We start from the raw sequence: 20,164 nt of genomic DNA on the forward strand, positions 1-20,164 counted from the left end.
GGGCGTTTGCCAGATTAAATTCAACAGAAGTGTAAAGTGATTTACTAGAAGATCTTCTGCAGAAACATCCTTCATGTTCACACAAACACATCTAATAATGCACAACTAGACCATCTTCATCTTAATTTAACTTTAAAAAAAGAGTTTTTCACTTCTGAAGACAGATTACATTTTAAAACACTCAAAGCACCAGGACCGATTGCTCAGAAAAGTCCTTTTTGTTTAATGATGTCAGAATTGATAAACCAAAAATGACCCTGTTGGTATTCAGTGATCTGTCTGAACTACTGCATCAGAAAACAATAATTCAACAGCTTTTTGCATTTAGTCTTAAAGCCTAATAAACAGTACATGTTGAAGTCATTAAAGTTAATTAAATTATATATAATGCATGCAGGGCAAGAGGAATATTTATCTAATGTGGAGTAATGTGAAGTAATCAGCAATTATAGATTCAGTCATGCTTTTATAATAATTACACATCGTTTTCTTTCATTGGATATGGACCCCTAAAGAAGCCTTGGCCCAGTATGTTAAGTGTATAATGAGTGTGTGTATATTGTGTAATAATAATAATAATAATTCACTTTATTAAGGACACTCTCTCTGTCTAAACACAACAACTACAAATACACACACACAAAGACATAACTCCACAGTCACTGATGTCACCGGGTGACTATGATAGGGCGGAACCAAAAGTGGCGGAGAAAGGTTCCGCCTGAAGACGGTTTCCGCCCGGGCCCGATTTTAAATTACACCACTTTACTTCCTGATCTCCCTAGCAACACAGAGCAGGAGAAAATGAGCAACAGGTGGGGCGAATTAGGCTGGCCGCCCACGATTGGAGGAGAGAGCAAAGACAGGACACATAAGAAAGCCAAAAGAGGCACAAAGGGGGAGAGTTATATGCGGGTGAGAGTCCCTTTTTGCCTGGGGCAAACTTTAACACACGCTCCGTCCCTGGAGGGGCCGAAGGGCGCCGTTGATCCGTGACTCACTTATAGTGGAAGGAAAGAGTGCGGCTGCCAAATGAGGCGAAAAGGACGGGGCTGTGGAAACAATTAAAGGGACACTACACCGGTGCTTGTGGTATACTTTGTATACGCTGTGTTGCTGCTTTGCAGACGGATCACACTGGTCGGATCGCTCTCCTGGGGAAGAGAGGAAGAGACAGTCAGCTGACGAAGGAATATTGTGGAGTTTCATTTGAGAAAGAGTGGACACAGAGCCATCAAGAGTGCAGTTAATAGCAGTTGTTGACAACAAAGCGTGAGTAACAGCTGTGGTACTTATCTGTGCAATACTTGTACGAAGAGTGGTTTTGGTGTGTGCCTTTGTGTTTTTGAGGTCCCTGGCCCCACTGGAGAGGAAAGCGTGGGTGAGCCGCGGGTTGACCGGAAGCACGGACGAAGCACTTGGTAGGAAGCACCGTTCACCAGTAAAACAGTGGCCCTGTGGGAAAAAGGAAGCGCAGGTGAGCCAGAGGAGTGATAACCAACACGCCGGGCCTGCGAATAACACACATCTCACTCCCATTTACGGTCCAGTTATCGCCCAACCATCCTCTCGAGGTCGTCGTAGCCAGGTGGCAAGGGCGATCTAAATATCACGTGAAGTTGTATAAGAGTGCTGTGGGTGAGTTTCACTGATTGATGGTGTTTACGCTTTACTTGCTGTGTATATGCTGTGCTTGTAGCGTTCGAACTGCCTAGCCTCCGACGAGTCACGAGACGACGACATCCGTTGTGGCCTGGGTCCTAAGGAGAGCGAGAAAAATTGAACCCTGTGCCCGGGGTGTGTCGACGAGAGCTTCGTTTGTCCATAGAGCAGACAGTGGTGAAACCCAGTGAGTATTATCAAGAGTGTACCGTGCGGACTGTGGGTTGTAACGGTGTGTGTACTGACCTCTCCAACAGAAGCTCGTGGTGAGCGGAGCCCCGACGAAAGTTCGCCCCAACTCGTGACCCCGGTCGTGGAAGAAGGAGGGGGAGTTTGGGAAGCGTTCGGCTCCGTGTCATCGGACCCACTAGTCCCTACGACGCCCGGACAGCCGGAGTGGATGGGCGAAGGAATACGGTGCACCAACACTGTAGCGAAAATCCACTGTTTGCAACAATTACCTAACTGTACAAGAGAAGCTCTGTGTGTGTGAAGATCCCCAGTGCTGTGAGTAACGTAACCTGTGAAGTAAACCTGTTCTGTGCTTATAGCAATTACCTACCTGTACAAGTGAAGCTCTGTGTGTGTGAAGATCCCCAGTGCTGTGAGTAACGTAACTTGTGAAGTAAACCTGTCTGTGCTTATAGCAATTACCTACCTGTACAAGTGAAACTCTGTGTGAGTGAAGATCCCCAGTGCTGTGAGTAACGTAACCTGTGAAGTAAACCTGTTCTGTGCTTATAGCAATTACCTACCTGTACAAGTGAAGCTCTGTGTGTGTGAAGATCCCCAGTGCTGTGAGTAACGTAACTTGTGAAGTAAACCTGTTCTGTGCTTATAGCAATTACCTACCTGTACCAGTGAAGCTCTGTGTGAGTGAAGATCCCCAGTGCTGTGAGTAACGTAACCTGTGAAGTAAACCTGTTCTGTGCTTATAGCAATTACCTACCTGTACAAGTGAAGCTCTGTGTGAGTGAAGATCCCCAGTGCTGTGAGTAACGTAACCTGTGAAGTAAACCTGTTCTGTGCTTATAGCGACCACATACCTGTACAAGTGAAGCTCTGTGTGTGTGAAGATCCCCAGTGCTGTGAGTAACGTAACCTGTGAAGTAAACCTGTTCTGTGCTTATAGCGACCACATACCTGTACAAGTGAAGCTCTGTGTGAGTGAAGATCCCCAGTGCTGTGAGTAACATAACCTGTGAAGTAAAGCTGTTCTGTGCTTATAGCAATTACCTACCTGTACAAGAGAAGCTCTGTGTGAGTGAAGATCCCCAGTGCTGTGAGTAACGTAACCTGTGGAGTAAACCTGTTCTGTGCTTATAGCAATTACCTACCTGTACAAGTGAAGCTCTGTGTGAGTGAAGATCCCCAGTGCTGTGAGTAACGTAACCTGTGAAGTAAACCTGTTCTGTGCTTATAGCGACCACATACCTGTACAAGAGAAGCTCTGTGTGAGTGAAGATCCCCAGTGTTGTGAGTAACGTAACCTGTGGAGTAAACCTGTTCTGTGCTTATAGCAACTGCCTACTTGTGCAAGCGAAGCCTGGTGTGAACGAAGACCTCCAGTGCTGTGAGTAATATAACCTGTGAAGTGAAACTGTTCTGTACTTGTAGAAATTACCTACCTGTGCCGGTGAAGCTCTGTGTGGGAACGAAGATCCTCCAGTGCTGTGGGTAACGTAACTTGTGGAGAGAACTTGACCTGTGGCTATAGCTATCACTTACCGTTCCGACGAAGGTCCCGTGTTGAACGAACAGCGTCTAGTAACGAAGTACCTTACCCTTGTCTGACTATTATTTGATTCTGCCTCCAGGAGAAGCGGAGCGCGCCACGGATTATTGGGCCGGAGCCCCCAAAGGAGCCCCTGACCCCAGTCTTTCCCCCAAGTGGCCCTGGAGGCGAAGAAGAGACACCTTAGTTTTAGATTACCCTTTCCCCTTCCCCCTTTCTTTTTAAATATTTAATAAAGCTTGTTTTAACGTAGTTTTCTCGTCTGTCTGGTCATTGGGGTGGTCTTGGGAACCTCCTCGAGGTGGAAGAGTTGAGAGGGGCGTGACCTTTAGTCTAGTTGGGTCCGCCCCCGGCCGTGACACTTATATACATATAAACTAAAACACCAATGACTCCACATCTTTAAAGAAAACCTGACTGAACTCTGTCAGGTTTAAAATACTTATGAACCTTAACAACAATAAGACACACTCAGACCACGAATGAGGTTACAATATTCTGCAGGGAGAACCCAGATTGAGACGTCTCATCAGGAAACATCTCAACTGTCTCTCGAATTGGTCTTGCTGCAGGACTGTTTTTATTTAGGATTCACCAGTTCGCTCGGTTCATTCCGAAGGTCGAACCTTACAGACTTTCATAATTGCAACAACATCACACATTTTGCTAAGTCTAGAAAAATAGTATTGACTACATTTTACCAAAAACAAGATAGTAACTTGATGATGCAGTTTGATGATGCAGTTTACCAAAGGTCATATGATAATAAAAGAACATTGTACGTACTTTTTCACCTTGGCAGTTTTCTAAGTAGCTATAGACTTAATATGATTCTAAGCAAATGATTGTACATTCACAAATCTAAGACATGGATTATACATTCATAAATGGTAACATCAAACATTCAAATATGTAATAAGAAATACATAATATGTAATAAGAAATACATTTTCTCCAACAACTCATCAATGTTAAGATTCCAGATTCATCAATGTTAAAATAATCCTGTTAGAAGAGTCTGATAACCTAAACATACATTTATTAGTGATGTGCATCTTTGTCATTTTTTCATATCGATTGATCCATAGATCTAAAAAACGAGTACTCGATTAACTGGGGGCGGGGCATATACGTCATGGTGAAAATGAAAATATTTTTATTAAAAACACTCAAATAAAACTTTTTTTTAAAAAGAATTTTGAAGAAACTATGACAGAACAAAAAACATATACTCGATTATTAATTAATGAAATGTTTTTAACAGAAACCTGAAGTGATGAAGTGAACCTAAAGGGTTAATAAACACAATGTTTCTACATGAGGCACTCTACATAATATTAAACCTTATAAACAACATAAATGTATTATACAACATGCATAAATATCTGCACAATGCAAGACGTCAACTAGTTAGTCTGGACAGAAAGTTTAACTTGTTGTGGATGTGCATCATAACAGCGAGCTTTAAAACACGTCCAGTCAAAGCACGAGCTTCATAACATTAAGTCTTTTGCTATTATTTTAGCGATTAGCATCGTGTCGTCCTCTCACCTGTTCTCAGTCAAGATGTAATGCTCGTATGGCTCTTTGGTATTTTGTCATATGAATTCACCGATAGTTAGGGCCGGACACTCGGTAATGTCACCTCCTCAACCTTCTACCTCTTCTTTCCTCCACACTCAATGGATCCAGACTTAACTGTATATCTCTCATTATTTCTCTGGTCAGCCGTAAACCATTTAAACAACATCTTTCAAACATCATTCTGTAACCATGAAGATGTCCCGGTCCCTCAAGTTGACTGGCAATGAACCTGACAACACGTTCAGGGTCGCTATATTTTCTTTGACGATAAAGTTGTAAACTTGACAGCCTCCTTCTCAAATGTCGAACACTAATGTGAAAATTGTCAATCACTGACAGACACAAAGCAATTTCAGCTTAAGTGAGTCCCTGATCAAAATAGTAACGAATTTGTTTATCCATGTTGATTTTGCTTTTGTCGCCCTCCAAACAACAAACACGTTCTGAGTAATGAGTAGGATTTTATCAACTTGTTATCTTGAGATCACGAGAAAATTAATTCAATATCAGGAGAAAATTAAGTCGAGATCACGAGAAAACAAGCAAGCAAAAAAAAAGAAAATAGTTCATTGCCTCTCTCGGCTTCTGTAGTTTTGTGCTCTTTCATGAAGGAGAAAACCTCACACATTAACATTAAGAGGAAACTCTAAATATGAGTTAATATTTGTGTCAATTTGATTGTTTGTTGTTGTTTTCAGGGTTTAATGATTGACTTCTGATTTCAGGTCTAAATGTTTATCTGATCAAAGTGTTTTTTTAAATGTTTTTTTTTTGGCATTCTCTATCACATTTCTCTAAAATCTACATAAATCCATCTGTAATTCATTTCTCCTCGTTTTTATAATCTTGAGAGTGAGAATAAATCATGTCTGAAAAAAACACAATTACATCAAATAAAATAAACTTAAACTATAATAGGTTAACTCCATTCTTTCTATCTGTGTTTCTCTTACTCAAGTATGAAAGAGTGTTTGTATTTTGTGATGGTTGTGAGTTTTTGATGTAAAGTTGTACTCAGTTATTTTATCTTGTGAAACATTTCTCTGTTCTGTCACAAACCTTCATTAGGCAGTAAACACATCTTAAAGATCTCTCTATAATAAATCACTAAATGTGTCTCTATCAGCTCAACTGAAGAAGTCTTTTCATGCAGCTTCCTCACACTATGATAAATACATGAATGTGAATGTAAAACATAAAATGAATAATGAAAAATCACTCACATTATAACAAACCCATATGACTTTACTGCTTTAGTGGAATAAAAGAGCAGAAATGTAGATTTCAGTTTAATCATTGTTGATGTTGATGTGTTTTGTTTCATGAGTGAAAGTAAACACACAAATGTTAAAGCAATACATTAATGATTTCTCCTCGTTTATAAATTAAATCTGTTAAATTAGTTGTAATAATGTTTAAATAATGTAACGCTGTAATGCTCGTTTACTACCAGCAGAGGGAGAAAAACATCAAGCGATTGGTCGTCTTGTCGGTGACGTCACGGGCTTAAAGCGAAAGTAATAGTATCCCGCGCTATTTCCGACATGTGGGGTGAATTCCTAACATACCGATCATCAAACTGATTAATATAAGGTTTATGGAAGCAGATTCAGGTATTGTCTCGTGTGTAGTTGATGTTAAAGCTGGAGGATTTTGAGGATGTGAATCCAGACAGATTGTAAGTTCAGGTGTCATGAGACGCTTTTCATTTTTTATTTCTTTAAAAGGACCGATTTATTATTTGATATTTACTTGATGGTTTATCATAATTTCAGCGGTCTTTATTGAATGTTTTCAGAGATGGGCATAAATACATGGAAATGCATTTCAAATACAAATACAAAATACTGTGTGGAAAAATGTATTTAAATATAAATACAAAATACTGTGAGGAAAAATGTATTTAATTCAAATACAGTATTTTGTATTTTGAAAATACACAAAATACATGTGAAATTGGCGATACAGTGCAAGTATCCGTATTAGGCTGAAATCTTCTGAATGCCAAAAGCATTAAGATGTGTATTGGTTGATGTCAAGTTGTCATAACAATGTCATCCTTGCAATGAAATTGACATAATTGAACAAATGACACTTAATGACAGTAGTTATAAACGTGCATAAAATCTCCTTCATATTCATGACACGTGTCATGTCATGGTTATAAAGTTGTCATGTCAGCCTTTTGAAAACACCCATTCAAGTAAAGTGATGTTTTATAAAAACATCATAAAAACTTTTTCATGTGTCGTCAAAATGACCCGCCACCTAATCTGTTTTTATGTGAAGAAATCCATGTATTTTTGGCAAATTATTCGGCAAACTACTTCCTCTCATAGGGTCACGTGGATATTAACGTCATTGACAGGAGACTGCACTGCCTTGTCAATGTTTTGAATGGCAATTTTCTCACGATTTACAAACATTACAGATATTGATAGTAATCAGTTGGACAAAATATATAACACTGGCCTAGTGATTTTTGGATATTTTACTGCAAATATCTTACAAATTGCACCTTTAAATACATGTATTTGAAAAACTGCCCATCCCTGAATGTTTTGCGCTGTCTGTGACTCTTAGCGACTCTGAATGTTTTTCCTGGTCCGACCGATTAGTACAGCCCAAAACATGACAGTAATTGACCATTTTCAGCAGCAAAAGCAAGGTCTGTTCGGTTCAATGGCATTGTTTACGCTCCGTATCGCAAATAAGGCCGACTTACGAATTGATGATGTGCCGTGAATCTATTGTGTAGTTGTGTTGATGACGCAGTTGTTTCTTCAACACTCAGGATTCATTTATCTGAATTATAATGTCTGTTTATTCACTTTGATTTTAAGTTTATTTTGTGTCTGAATGTTATTTTCATTCAGTATCAGTTGTGGAGATCAGATTGATCAGATTCACCTCTGCAGCTCCATCATGGATCAAACACAAACATCAACACAAGAAGATTTTTCTCCAGGATGCAGGTAGTTCATAGAAACACTTTATTACACAACATTTATATTATAGGGAAATATTTAAGTGTTGTTTTTAATTATGATAATCTTCAAAAATATTATTAATGTAATTTAAAGTATTAAATCTGTTGTTATAGTTCAGTTTATCAGAAGGGATCAGATCAGTTCAGCTGTGTGTCTATAATAAAGGGTGATGTAATGTGTCTATGAATCCAGCATTGTACTTTAATAATGGATTCACATCTCTTGCTCTCGGGTATAAAAACACATCATGTGATTATACAGGGCTCTAGAATGTGACCTAATTTCTCAATAGTGTGACTTATAAAATCTCAGGTCACACCGGTGCAACCAGCCGTTTAAAGGAAAAAGAGTCTACACAACTCTGCAAGTCTCTCTGTGGTTCAACAACAGACACACATTAGGCCCATGTTGTGGTCTAAACTAATCAGAGACAATGAAAGGCGGACCCCTCCCTCTCATTGGCCGTAGTCCAGATATTCCTGTACGTGTGTACATTTGAATAATGCGTGTGTGCTGTAGTCAGACAGAGGTCAGTAGCTCAGGCCCGTCAGATAAACAAAGTGGATGTAGCCGCGGATGATGAGAGAAGATAAAAAGAAAGATTGACAACTTTGTGTTAAGAATGTCAGTGTTTCCCACAGGATTTTGAGGAGACTGTGGTGGTGATGACATCACCCGCTAATTAGCATATATGTGATGTCATCATGTCGTGTTTGCATTTGATCTAGTGTTGGCACCTGAAATATGTTTCACTTCTACTCTTTGATCTGTATCTGTATTTGATCTGTATTATATATCAAATTATATTTTAAGCCGAATTAAGCTGTTTTAAATAGTGAAATAAAAATGTAAATGGGAATCATGAAAATTCTATTTGTGGGGGCCAGTGTTGATTCTGTGGTGGGCCACCACAAATAAATCAATGTATGGGAAACACTGAATGTTAAGTTAAGGACTGACCTGTCTGAAGATCATAACCAATGATCACTTGGTATTAAGATGTGTTTTCATCGATCGGATCACAAGTGGACGAGAGAGACACATCATGTTTAGACCTGGTATTTAAATCCGTCTCTTTTGTGCACTTTCGACCGCTTCTGTCCTGAATACTATGAGGGGGCGGCCTGTTGAGACGGTGGGCGAGTCTCTCTGCTGTCATTCAGACGCGAGCGGGAGTAATTATGAGTTTATATGGACGCGAACTAATATAATGTCAGAGTCAAGTAAACATGCTGCTTAGTGTTTTTTCCGTGTATAGGTTAGATCTTTCTCTGAATTTTCAGCTCAATTGATCAAATAGGATTGCACAACTTTCACAAGCTTTCAAAATGAAACTACAGAGATCAGCTTTAGTGTTATCAATGAAAGGCTAAAAATAGCACTGTTCACCATGTGTTCGCGCGTGTGTACCTCCGTTTGGTCAGGATTTTTCCTCTTTTGAAAAATCGTCTGGCTCGACTGGCTGCCTTTCAGTGTCCTATTCATCATGCACCGTCAGCTTTCTCCAACCATTCATCCCAGCCACTGTGCAAAATAGTGAATAAACTTGGTAGAGAAAGCCGGTCGGGTAATACCAAGTAGTCGGTGCGGTGGGTGGGGGGGTACATTACAGATAATTTGAAATATAATATTGCTGACAACTGAAATTAATAAAGAAAACGAACAAAAGTGTTTATTCGAAATATTTCATATTTATTTTAATCTGAATAATGTGATGACATTGGGGGGGTTATATTAGCTGGATTTGCATTTTTGCATGACCCCCGTAACCCCTGTGCAAATTACGCGCATGTGTATGTGTACTTGTTGTCAATTACAGTACTGGTCACTCACAAACGCGCTCAAGCGCGGGGTATGTGTGCTTGTCAATCACGGGCATTAAATCCGTTGAGTTCTGTCGATGTTTTATTAGTCTGAAATACTAACAAACAGCGAACATACGGCTGCATGCTTTCATTTCTTCTCTCTAAGTAAACAGTGGTTGCGTCACGCATGAGGTAACTTCCTGGTGTTTGCTTTCAGAGCAGCGAAGAAGAAATTTGTTTCGCTTTGCAGTGTTAGCTATAACAGGCATAACTAGGTTTAGTAAGAAAATGGTATCGGATCGGTACATGGGTTCAAGTACTCGCCAATTCCGATGCCAGAATTTTTTGTGGTATCGGTCGCATTTCCGATACTGGTTTCGGAATCGGAACAACTCTACTTTTTACCATAGTCAATCAAAAAACTAGAGTTTTATAATAACATTACAATATCAACAACTATGGCAGCCTGGTGGAAAACCAATAAAATTACAAAATAACTATTAGCACCATGTAGATACACCCCAATGGTTGAGGAGTTACGGTTAAATGAAAAGCGCTTTCGGAGTCCTTTAGCGGATAACGTAAGCAACATACCAAACACATTAAAAGCAGCCTTTAATGGTAAATTTTGTTTTCTTAATTCAGATTTATTATTTAGAGAGGCTATTAAACGCAATGACAATACATAGTGCATATTTACGCATAAAAATGTATTGTAAAGCCCACATTACTTATCTTTGCTCTAAATTCCAGCAACATCTGTATTTTTTAAGAAGACTTAGGTTATTTAGGGTTAATCAGAGAATTATGCAATTATTTTATCAAGCAGTCCTATGTAGTCTTTTAAAGCAGACATATCATGCTTTTAAGTCTGTCCTTTTTATATATAAATCATCTATTTGAGGTCTATATAAAGCGGAACTGCAATGCTTGGGTCTGAATTCCTCATTATTATAGCCCCACAGGCCCCCTTTTTACCCCTTTTCTGATGTGCATCTGAGAGCAACTCATTTTGGTGCTGTCTTTTTAACTCAGCTGCACAATCTTTAAGCACCCGACCCTGTACTCCATCTGGTCCCGCTGCTTTCCTCGGGTTGATATTGCGTAGGCAAAGTCTGACTTCATGGGTGTTAACACTCTGGGGTCGACTGCGGCGCGGGCGCAAACTCTTTATTTTTCAATCACTCCGCAAAGAGACTTAAATTACTCTTCTGATATTTGACATACAGATATGATTTATACATCATTTAAAACGTTAAAGTGTCTAGTTTTTTTCTGTCCACTCCCAATAAAAAGACAATGTTGTGCTTTTCGCAAAATTAAGAAAATTAACATGATGCGCGTTTTGTTCTCTCTCCCTCAGTGAAGTCCTTTCAGAAACGCATCAGAAAAATTAACTGTAACTTAACGAATACTTGTCATAGAAACAAAAGATAAACGTCAACATAATGCTTGAAATGTCTCCTTTTAAATGATGTAAGTGAGATTGAAAACAGATATTGTCATTCGGTGTAAACTGTATGAGAAGGAGGAGAAGTACCGTATTTCTCCAGTTACCTCATTATCTGTAATGAGATGAGATCGCCACACCCCCGCGCCATTGAAGTGAACGAGCTGAAACATCCATATGCATGACTCGTGCCTCCTGCAGTCAATAGATACGCAATCCACAATCCAGTCTCTCCATTCCTTGTTGTTCCATCCAATTGCACCAAACATGACATCTTAATCCTTATTTCCTTGCGTATGTGTGTCAGTATCTCCAGACGCGAGTGTTTTCTTTGTCTTCCGTCAAACAGTTGACGCGACGGGAACGCACATACACAAACACGCGAGTCAGGAAACTCGACGCGCTTTTTGGTATTCTTATAAAATACGCGATTGCAAACAGTACAATCCTTATTTAGTTGCGTCTAAGCATATATCTCCGCACAGCAAGTTTATTAAACACAGGATCACTCGCATGTGCACATGTTTACTACATGTTACTGCATTTACTGTGTGTGTGTGTGTGTATTTACATTATATTGAAATATAATTTTGATTATATGATATTGTAGCTCAGTTTGTGATGAACACAGTGTTATGAGACGTTTGCCATTAATATGTTTTTAAGCAACTGAAAAAAGCACAAATGTCAGTGCATGTCAAAACTTCCCCAGGGCCCTAAAAACCCCTTAGACCCCAGAGGGTTAAAAACTGGTGCCGTATCGTTGGGTGGGAGAGGGGGCAACACAGAGTCTTTATTATCTCTGTCAAAGCAGGCATAAAAGATGTTTAATTCCTCAGCTAGGGTGGCACAACTATTGACAGGGGCAGATAACATCCCCTTATAATCTGTGATTGCCCTAATACCGTCCCACACTTGCCGGGGGTCTGAGGAGCTGTAAAAGTGTGCCTCAACGCGTTTCTTGTATGCCATTTTGGCATTTCTAATGCATCTTCTGAGAGCTGCCCTGGCTGCACTGTATACCTCAATGTCCCCTGATCTATATGCTTTATCCCTGGCAATGATTAATGATTTTAACCTTTGGTGTCATCCAGGGTTTTTGGTTTGGAGCTACACAGACCTGCTTTGAGGATGTAACAATATCCACACAAAAGGTGATATAATACAGTACCGATTCAGTGAATTCCCCGTGTCAGCACCTATTCTTGGCCCCTGAAAATGTCCCAATCAGTAGAATCAAAGCAATCCTGAAGTCTTACGATTGCATCATCAGGCCATATCCTGATAGACCTGACTAAAGGCCTGGTGGTTCTGGCCTTTGGAGTGTAACAGGGGTGTAAGAGGAGTGAAACATGATCAGAGAGACCCAGGTGGGGGTACGCCTGAGCTCTGTATGCGTGCGCTATGTTAGTATATACGTGATATAGTATATTGTTCCCTCTGGTTGCACATTTCACATTACAGTGGAACGTGTGAAGCACAGATTTTAAGTTGGCATGATCAAAATCCCCCGCCGCAATAAAGGCACTATCGGGGTGTGCAGCCAGATATTTAAGTATACAATCTTGAAGCCTTGTTAGCGCTAACCTGGCATTGGCATCAGGCGGGATATAGACCGCGCAGATGTAAACAACACTGAATTCACGGGGGATGTAAAACGGTCTACATTTAAGCAGCAAAGGTTCCACATCAGGACAGCAGAGCTGTTCAACCACAGTGGTGTTCGTGCACCAAGAGTCGTTGATGTAAATACACAAAACCCCCACCGATCTTCTTACCTGAGTCAGCTGTCCTGTCAGCTCGGTAAGTAGTACGGCCGGCTAGCTCAATCGCTGCCGCTGGGGTTGTGCTGTCCAGCCATGTTTCTGTGAAAATCAAGCTGTTGCAGTTGTCAATGCATTTCTGCGTAGTCAATTGCAGTCAGATTTCATCCATCTTGTTCCTGATTGAGCGAGCATTCGATAAGAAGATGGTGGGAAGCGGAGTTCTGAATGGATCTGTCTTTAGCCTGACTCGCACTCCTCCGCGCTTGCCTCTCTTCTGTCGGCGCTCGCAGCGTTTCCTCCTCCGGTTCACAACCTCGGAGAACCTGGGTGGTGATCTAGCGATCTCGGGGGAATGGATATATCCGCTGGAAGATGGTATTCTGCTCCGTTGTTTAGTCGTAATAGTTTGTGGCGTTCATATGTGCGTGTATCCAATTGAATGCTGCGTGCAATGATATCGAGTGCTACCAAAACAACGAAAAGCCTGGCACTGTAAGAGCTCCTAGCCGCTGCGACTGTGCGCGCCGCCATATTGGAAAACTTGGATAACTCTGCTGATTTTGGACATACAGATATGATTTATACATCATTTAAAACATTAAAGTTTTTTTCTGTCCACTCCCAATAAAACAGAATGTTGTGCTTTTCGCAAAATTTAGAAAATAAACATGATGCGTGTTTTGTTCTCTCTCCCTCAGTGACTTAACGAATACTTGTCATAGAATCAAAAGATAAATGTCTACATAATGCTTGGAATGTCAGCTTTTAAAGCAACACTATGTAGTTTCCATGTAAAATTGACTTATGGCTCTCCCATGAGGTTGAAAAGTGCAACAGTGCCTGGTATCAGACACTCTTCTGCAGGCAGGGGGAGGGGCGGGGCTGTGTGCTCTACCCTCCACCTCGACTTTCAGAGTGTGCTTGTAGCAGCTAGGAGGCTGCTCAGGTTGCAGCAGCAGCAGTAGAATTTGTCCAGTTAAGAGTTGTTCTATCACTGAAATAATTTTAGAGACATTATTTAAAGGTTGAAAAACTACATAGTGTTGCTTTAAATGATGTAAGTGAGATCGAAAACATATATTGTCATTCGGTGTAAACTGTATTAGAAGGAGGAGAAGTACCATCTCTCTCTTGTTACCTGTTTATCTGTAATAATCTGAGATCGCCACACCCCCGCGCCATTGAAGTGAACGAGCAGAAATATCCATATGCATGACTCGTGCCTCCTGCAGTCAATGGATACGCAATTCACAATCCAGTCTCTCCATTCCTTGTTGTTTCATTCAAATGCACCAAACACTAACCCTGTGTTCATTTTTACGCTGCCCAAAACAGTACCTTTACTATGATTACTATGGTTTTTAAAGGTATACTTGTGAAATTAATAGAAAATATTTCTATATATACACATATTATATATATAATTTTTTGTTATAAATTCCCAAGTAAACCTTATCATGGTTTTACTACAGAGAAAGTTACATTCCTGTTGAACATCCCCACAAGGCTCATTATGTGGCTCATTATTCAACTCTTTTGTTCCTCAGCTGTCAATCACTGATTATTCAGCCGCCTCTACGCATACAGCCTTTCCCAGGAAAAAGTTGTAAACCAATATATTGCTTTATGTGAATGAGTAGGCCGAATGATTTTCACATCATTTTGAAGAAAAAACTCTAGACTACTAGATCCTGTTTTGAAAAGTCTTGGGAAAACATGTTTAATATGAATTTTGTGGACTTATATCAGTGACTTAAAAATTTAGTTTTTTTAAAAACTACGCATAAACATTTTTCTCTCAAAAATACAAACATGTACATACATGTTGATCATATAATATTGTAGCCCAGTTTGTGATGAACGCAGTGTTATGAGAATTTTGCCATAAATATGTTTTTAAGCAACTGAAAAAAGCACAAATGTCAGTGCATGTCAAAACTTCCCCAGGGCCCTAAAAACCCCTTAGACCCCAGAGGGTTAAAGATACTACAATGTGATAAACATGGAGACACGTTAGCCACAATTAGCTATAGCCTGTGGTCACTCACAAGACACTAACTCTCTCTCTCTCTCCTCTGTCCATTTACCCTTCCCCTTAACTCTGCCTGACCCCTCTCTTGCCCAGGAGGTCTCGTAATTATACGGTAATGGACCATCGTAAGAGTTGACATTTAGCCCTACTGCAACCTCTTCACTGTCTGACTCCATTACGAAGAGATGATATTTACTTACTGTTGCGTCACTTCCGATCAGAGCGTTTTTTCACAGTGGAAGTAATTTTACTCACAATTTCTTTTAAAAAACGTTTTAATACACATTTTTGATTAATTTCTTCATGCAAGTCGAGTTCCTACACTATTTATCTACACGTTCATTCACAGTGATCTTCAACTTGAAAGATGGGTTTAAATGTGTCTTATGATACTAACATTTTGCTCTATACATTTTTACTCTTACAGGTATTTGTGTAATAATCTGATATATTAATATTTAATTTACAGTCATGACTCTGATCCTGCTGAAGTCCTGAACACATTCAGATCAAATCTGAGGAAGAAGTTTGAGTGTTTGTATGAGGTAACATCAAATAAGAGAAACCCAACACTACTGAATGAGATCTACACAGAGCTCTACATCACAGAGAGTGAAAGTGGAGAGATCATTAATGAACATGAGGTGAGACAGATTGAGACACAATCCAGAAGAACAACAACAGAGGAGACACCAATCAAATGTAATGACATCTTTAAACCTTTACCTGAACAAGACAAACACATCAGAAGTGTGCTGACAAAGGGAGTCGCTGGGCATTGGAAAAACAGTCTCTGTACAGAAGTTCATTCTGGACTGGGCTGAAGAGAAAGAGAATCAGGACGTCCACCTCATATTTCCACTTCCTTTCAGAGAGATCAATTTGATGAAGAACAAAACACTCAGTCTTTTAGATCTTCTTCATCTTTTCTTCCCACAAACTAAAGAAATGGAAATCTTCAGTGATGAATATAAAGTGTTGTTCATCTTTGATGGTTTGGATGAGTGTCGTCTGTCTCTGGATTTTCACAGCAGTGTGAGGTTGTGTGATGTAAGTGAATCAACCTCAGTGGACGTGATGCTGACAAACCTCATCAAGGGGAATCTGTTTCCCTCTGCTCTCATCTGGATCACCTCCAGACCAGCAGCAGCTGATCTCATCCCCTCTGAGTGTGTTGATCGAGTCACAGAGGTACGAGGCTTCACTGATCCACAGAAGGAGGAATACTTCAGGAAGAGAATCAGTGATGAGAGTCTGTCTGATCAAATCATCTCACACCTGAAGTCATCCAGGAGTCTCTTCATCATGTGTCACATCCCAGTCTTCTGCTGGATTTCAGTCACTGTTCTAGAGAGAATGTTGAGTGAAGCAGAGAGAAGAAAGATCCCCAAGACTCTCACTCAAATGTACACACACTTCCTGATCATTCAGACAAACATCAAACATCAGAAGGACTATGAGAAGAAAGATGAAGACATGATCTTCAAACTGGGAAAACTGGCTTTTAAGCAGCTTGTGAAAGGCAAACTGATCTTCTATGATGAAGACCTGAGAGAGTGTGACATTGATGTAGCAGAAGCATCAGTGTACTCAGGATTGTGTACTCAGATCTTCAGAGAGGAGTTTGGTTTGTATCAGGGGAAAGTTTACTGCTTTGTTCATCTCAGCATCCAGGAACATCTAGCAGCTCTTTATGCTCACATCTCCATCACAAAGAAATACAGAAATGTGTTTAAATCAGGTCGGTTTTCTAAAATTATGAAAATAGTGAAACATAAATCATCAGATCAGATTTCTTTATCTAAGTTACATCAGCGAGCTGTAAATGAATCTTTGCAGAGTACGAATGGACATCTGGATCTTTTCCTGCGTTTTCTTCTGGGTCTTTCGTTGGAGTCCAATCAGATTCGCTTACAGGATCTACTGACACAGATGAGAAGATGCTCCTACAAGAAAGAGAAAACTGTTTATTACATTAAAGAGAAGATGAATGAGAATCTGTCTACAGAAAAATCCATCAATCTGATTCACTGTCTGAATGAACTGGGTGATGATTCACTGCTGCAGGAGATTCAACATTATGTGAAATCTTCATCAGTAGGAAAGACCAAACTCTCCTCTTCACAGTGGGCAGCTTTAGTTTTTGTGTTGTTGACGTCTGAGCAGCATTTAGATGAACTTGATCTAAATAAATTTATTGGAGATAAAAATACAGCACATGAACTTCTTGTGAGACTGCAGCTTGTGATTAAAGAAACCAAAAAACTGAAGTAAGTAAAACTAACAGTTAAAATATTAATTAAATTAAATTATTTTATCATTTACAACGTCATTTATAACTTGACTCAATAAAAGATTTTTGATTCACTTTTAATAACTTTTACCTTTAACTTTTATACTTAAATATATAAATTAGGTAACACTTTATTTCGATAGTCCACTTTTTTTTTTTTTCAAAATTTGTGATTTTCGTTTTATTGCAGAATCTGATAGTTGAGATCACGAAGAAGCCTCTCCATGTTTGAGATAGCAGTTTATGTATATTTTAAAGCGTACATTTTGCGGTTAAAATAGGCTTGTTTTCCGGAGATTCTAGCGTGCAGCGGGGGGCGTCATTGTCTGTGTGTATATTTACATACTGGATAAGCTTGTGTTTTCGCCTTCGCCCCCAAAGGGAACAACGTGACTACTGAATAAGGATAGTTCGCCCAAAACTGAAAATAATGTCATTAATGACTTACCCTTATGTCGTTCTAAACTTGGAAGACCTCAATTCATCTTCGGAACACAGTTTAAGATGTTTTAACTTTAGATTTAGTCTGAGACAGGTGCGGAGCTACGGGCGGGCCTGGGCCCGCCCAGATTGACAGCTGGCCCGCCCAATCAGAAATGTAAAAAATACTACTGTGTATAGTTAGACATGTATACTACTTTATGTGGTGTATTTTATCTATTGCATGTTATGTTAAAAACAGTAAAATTATAAGTAAGCCTGATAACTATTTAAAAACTATTAAAGCAGTTGAATTTTGCGTTATAATGAGAAAAATATTCCCGAGCAGCTTTCAGCCATGATCACTTTGAGAACTTTTTTTGCAAGCAAGTGGAAAACGTATTTTGAATAACAACACGTTATAAATATGTGCTGCGCGCTTTCCTCTCAATAACATAAACACACAACAAATATGACAGCGGGGTAAAAAATAGAAAGAAAACATCTGATCACAGTGATGTTGTTTGATATAGCGATATAGCAGCACTATAAGTCACGCCACGGAGACTGGGTAGCTTATTCCTACACTTTATACAATATAGCCTATTGCTTTTAAGCAACAAATAAGCCTACTGTGTAATTGAGACATTAATTTAAGAAATGCATTAAAAGCAGAAAGACGTAGGCTGCGGAAATATAGTGGGTTCACTTCAATCCACACCACAGACGTTCTTGGTTTGCTTCTTATTTATTAAATCGAGGCAATTGTTTGATTAAACATTGATTAATATTAAGATACAATTTATACAAAACGAAATTCACTTTAAAGAAAGTCTTTCTACAAAACAAACCTCGCAAAATCGCTTGCCCGACGTCCATTACGGGCTATGGCGAATTCCTGTCGGGCTACAAAAATGTATCTGCGCCTTGGCCGTCGGGCGGAGGAAAAAATATTGTAATGTGTTTGCATTCTCTCAGATTTAGTTAGGTAATCATGTTGTATGTAATTCGGCGTCATCTTGTTAGCCATTACTATCCTCACTAACAAGTGAAACTGTCAAGAAATGAAGTGAACGCATTATTCCTTTCGTTCACGTCTGATATGCGGGCTCCTCGGCTCCGCTCTTCACGAGTAGGCTTGCTCTTGTGCTCATCAAAAAGTATATTAAATGTTTATTTATTTGTCATTTCGTTTAACCTCAGAGTCTAACATTATTCTAGCAATTCCCTTTTTCTTTTTTTATTTAGTAAGTTAACTTAAATATGTGAGAACAAAAATATATTTTTAGTGATTTGCATAAAGAGAATATGTTAGAAGCTTCATTTTAAGCATTTAGTAGCCGTATTTATTTAAACACTTTAATAGGCTATTTAAAAAAGTATTAGTTTTTTTGTGTTCATTTATATTTCCTGTCACTGTGTGCAGGTTCTTTTTTGTAGGCTATGACCAAAAAGGCTTAATAAATGTCACGTTGCATTACAATTTAAAGTATCAATAATGTCAAAAATGTGACGTGCAGTTCGGGTGTGTGTGTATGCTGTTTAAATTAGTGTTCTGAAGTTTTGACGAATTTTATAGACTATTTATAGTTTCTTATTCAAAAGTGACACCCATAGATTCAGGCCCACCCGGACTTAATCCATGCCCACCCATATGTCACGTTCTGCATCCGCCACTGATTCAGATATTCTACTTTGATGAAACATTGTGTTGCTTATGATATAGTTATATACATACACAAGTGTGCTTAAACTAATTCTGATGTAAACCAGTTGTTTATGTTGGTTATTTTAGAAGTGTTATTCACTTTGTACTGCAAAGTTTTCTCACTGGTGAATGAGACATGAGATGTGACCGTCTGATCTGTGCGTGTTCATGTGTTTAGAAAGAGGCGTGACTTTGGATGGCGATTTGACTGGAGGGTGGGATCGGGATTTCATTGCTAGGCGGCTACCGTTAACATTTTTCAAAATGTGTTACCCTACCTTTAATCTTTGGTGTCCCCAGAGTTCGTATGTGAAGTTAGTTTAGCTCAAAATATCATATAGATAATTTATTATAACATGTTAAAATTCCCACTTTCTTGGTGTGAGCAAATATGTGGCATTTTTGGATGTGTCCTTTAAAAGAGCCAAATTTCAAAAAAATAAAAATGTACATGCTTGCAAAGAATGGTTTATCAAAGTTACTTCACACATTCTAGGTTGATTAAAGCACTGGGGTATGGAGATAATTTTATCTCTTTAATAATTCACGCAAAAAACATGATTCACACATGCGTAGACTATTTCACATGCATGAAATCTAATTTACATACACAAAAACATATATATATTCGCAAAAAACGATGTACATACCCAAATTAAAAATACATATTCATAAAATACGTTTCACAAACGAAAAAAAAGTTTTAAATTTCGAGTTTA

At 39.1% G+C, this 20,164-nt stretch overlaps 1 protein-coding gene across 1 annotated transcript in view; it reads left to right on the forward strand.

Moving 5' to 3' along the window:
• LOC129438991 (protein NLRC3-like) overlaps nucleotides 1–20,164 on the forward strand; it is a 267,541-nt gene that overhangs the window by 114,927 nt on the left and 132,450 nt on the right. The window lies entirely within an intron of this gene.

This window comes from Misgurnus anguillicaudatus, unplaced genomic scaffold (assembly GCF_027580225.2).
Source record: "Misgurnus anguillicaudatus unplaced genomic scaffold, ASM2758022v2 HiC_scaffold_33, whole genome shotgun sequence".
In the NCBI taxonomy this organism is placed as follows: domain Eukaryota; kingdom Metazoa; phylum Chordata; class Actinopteri; order Cypriniformes; family Cobitidae; genus Misgurnus; species Misgurnus anguillicaudatus.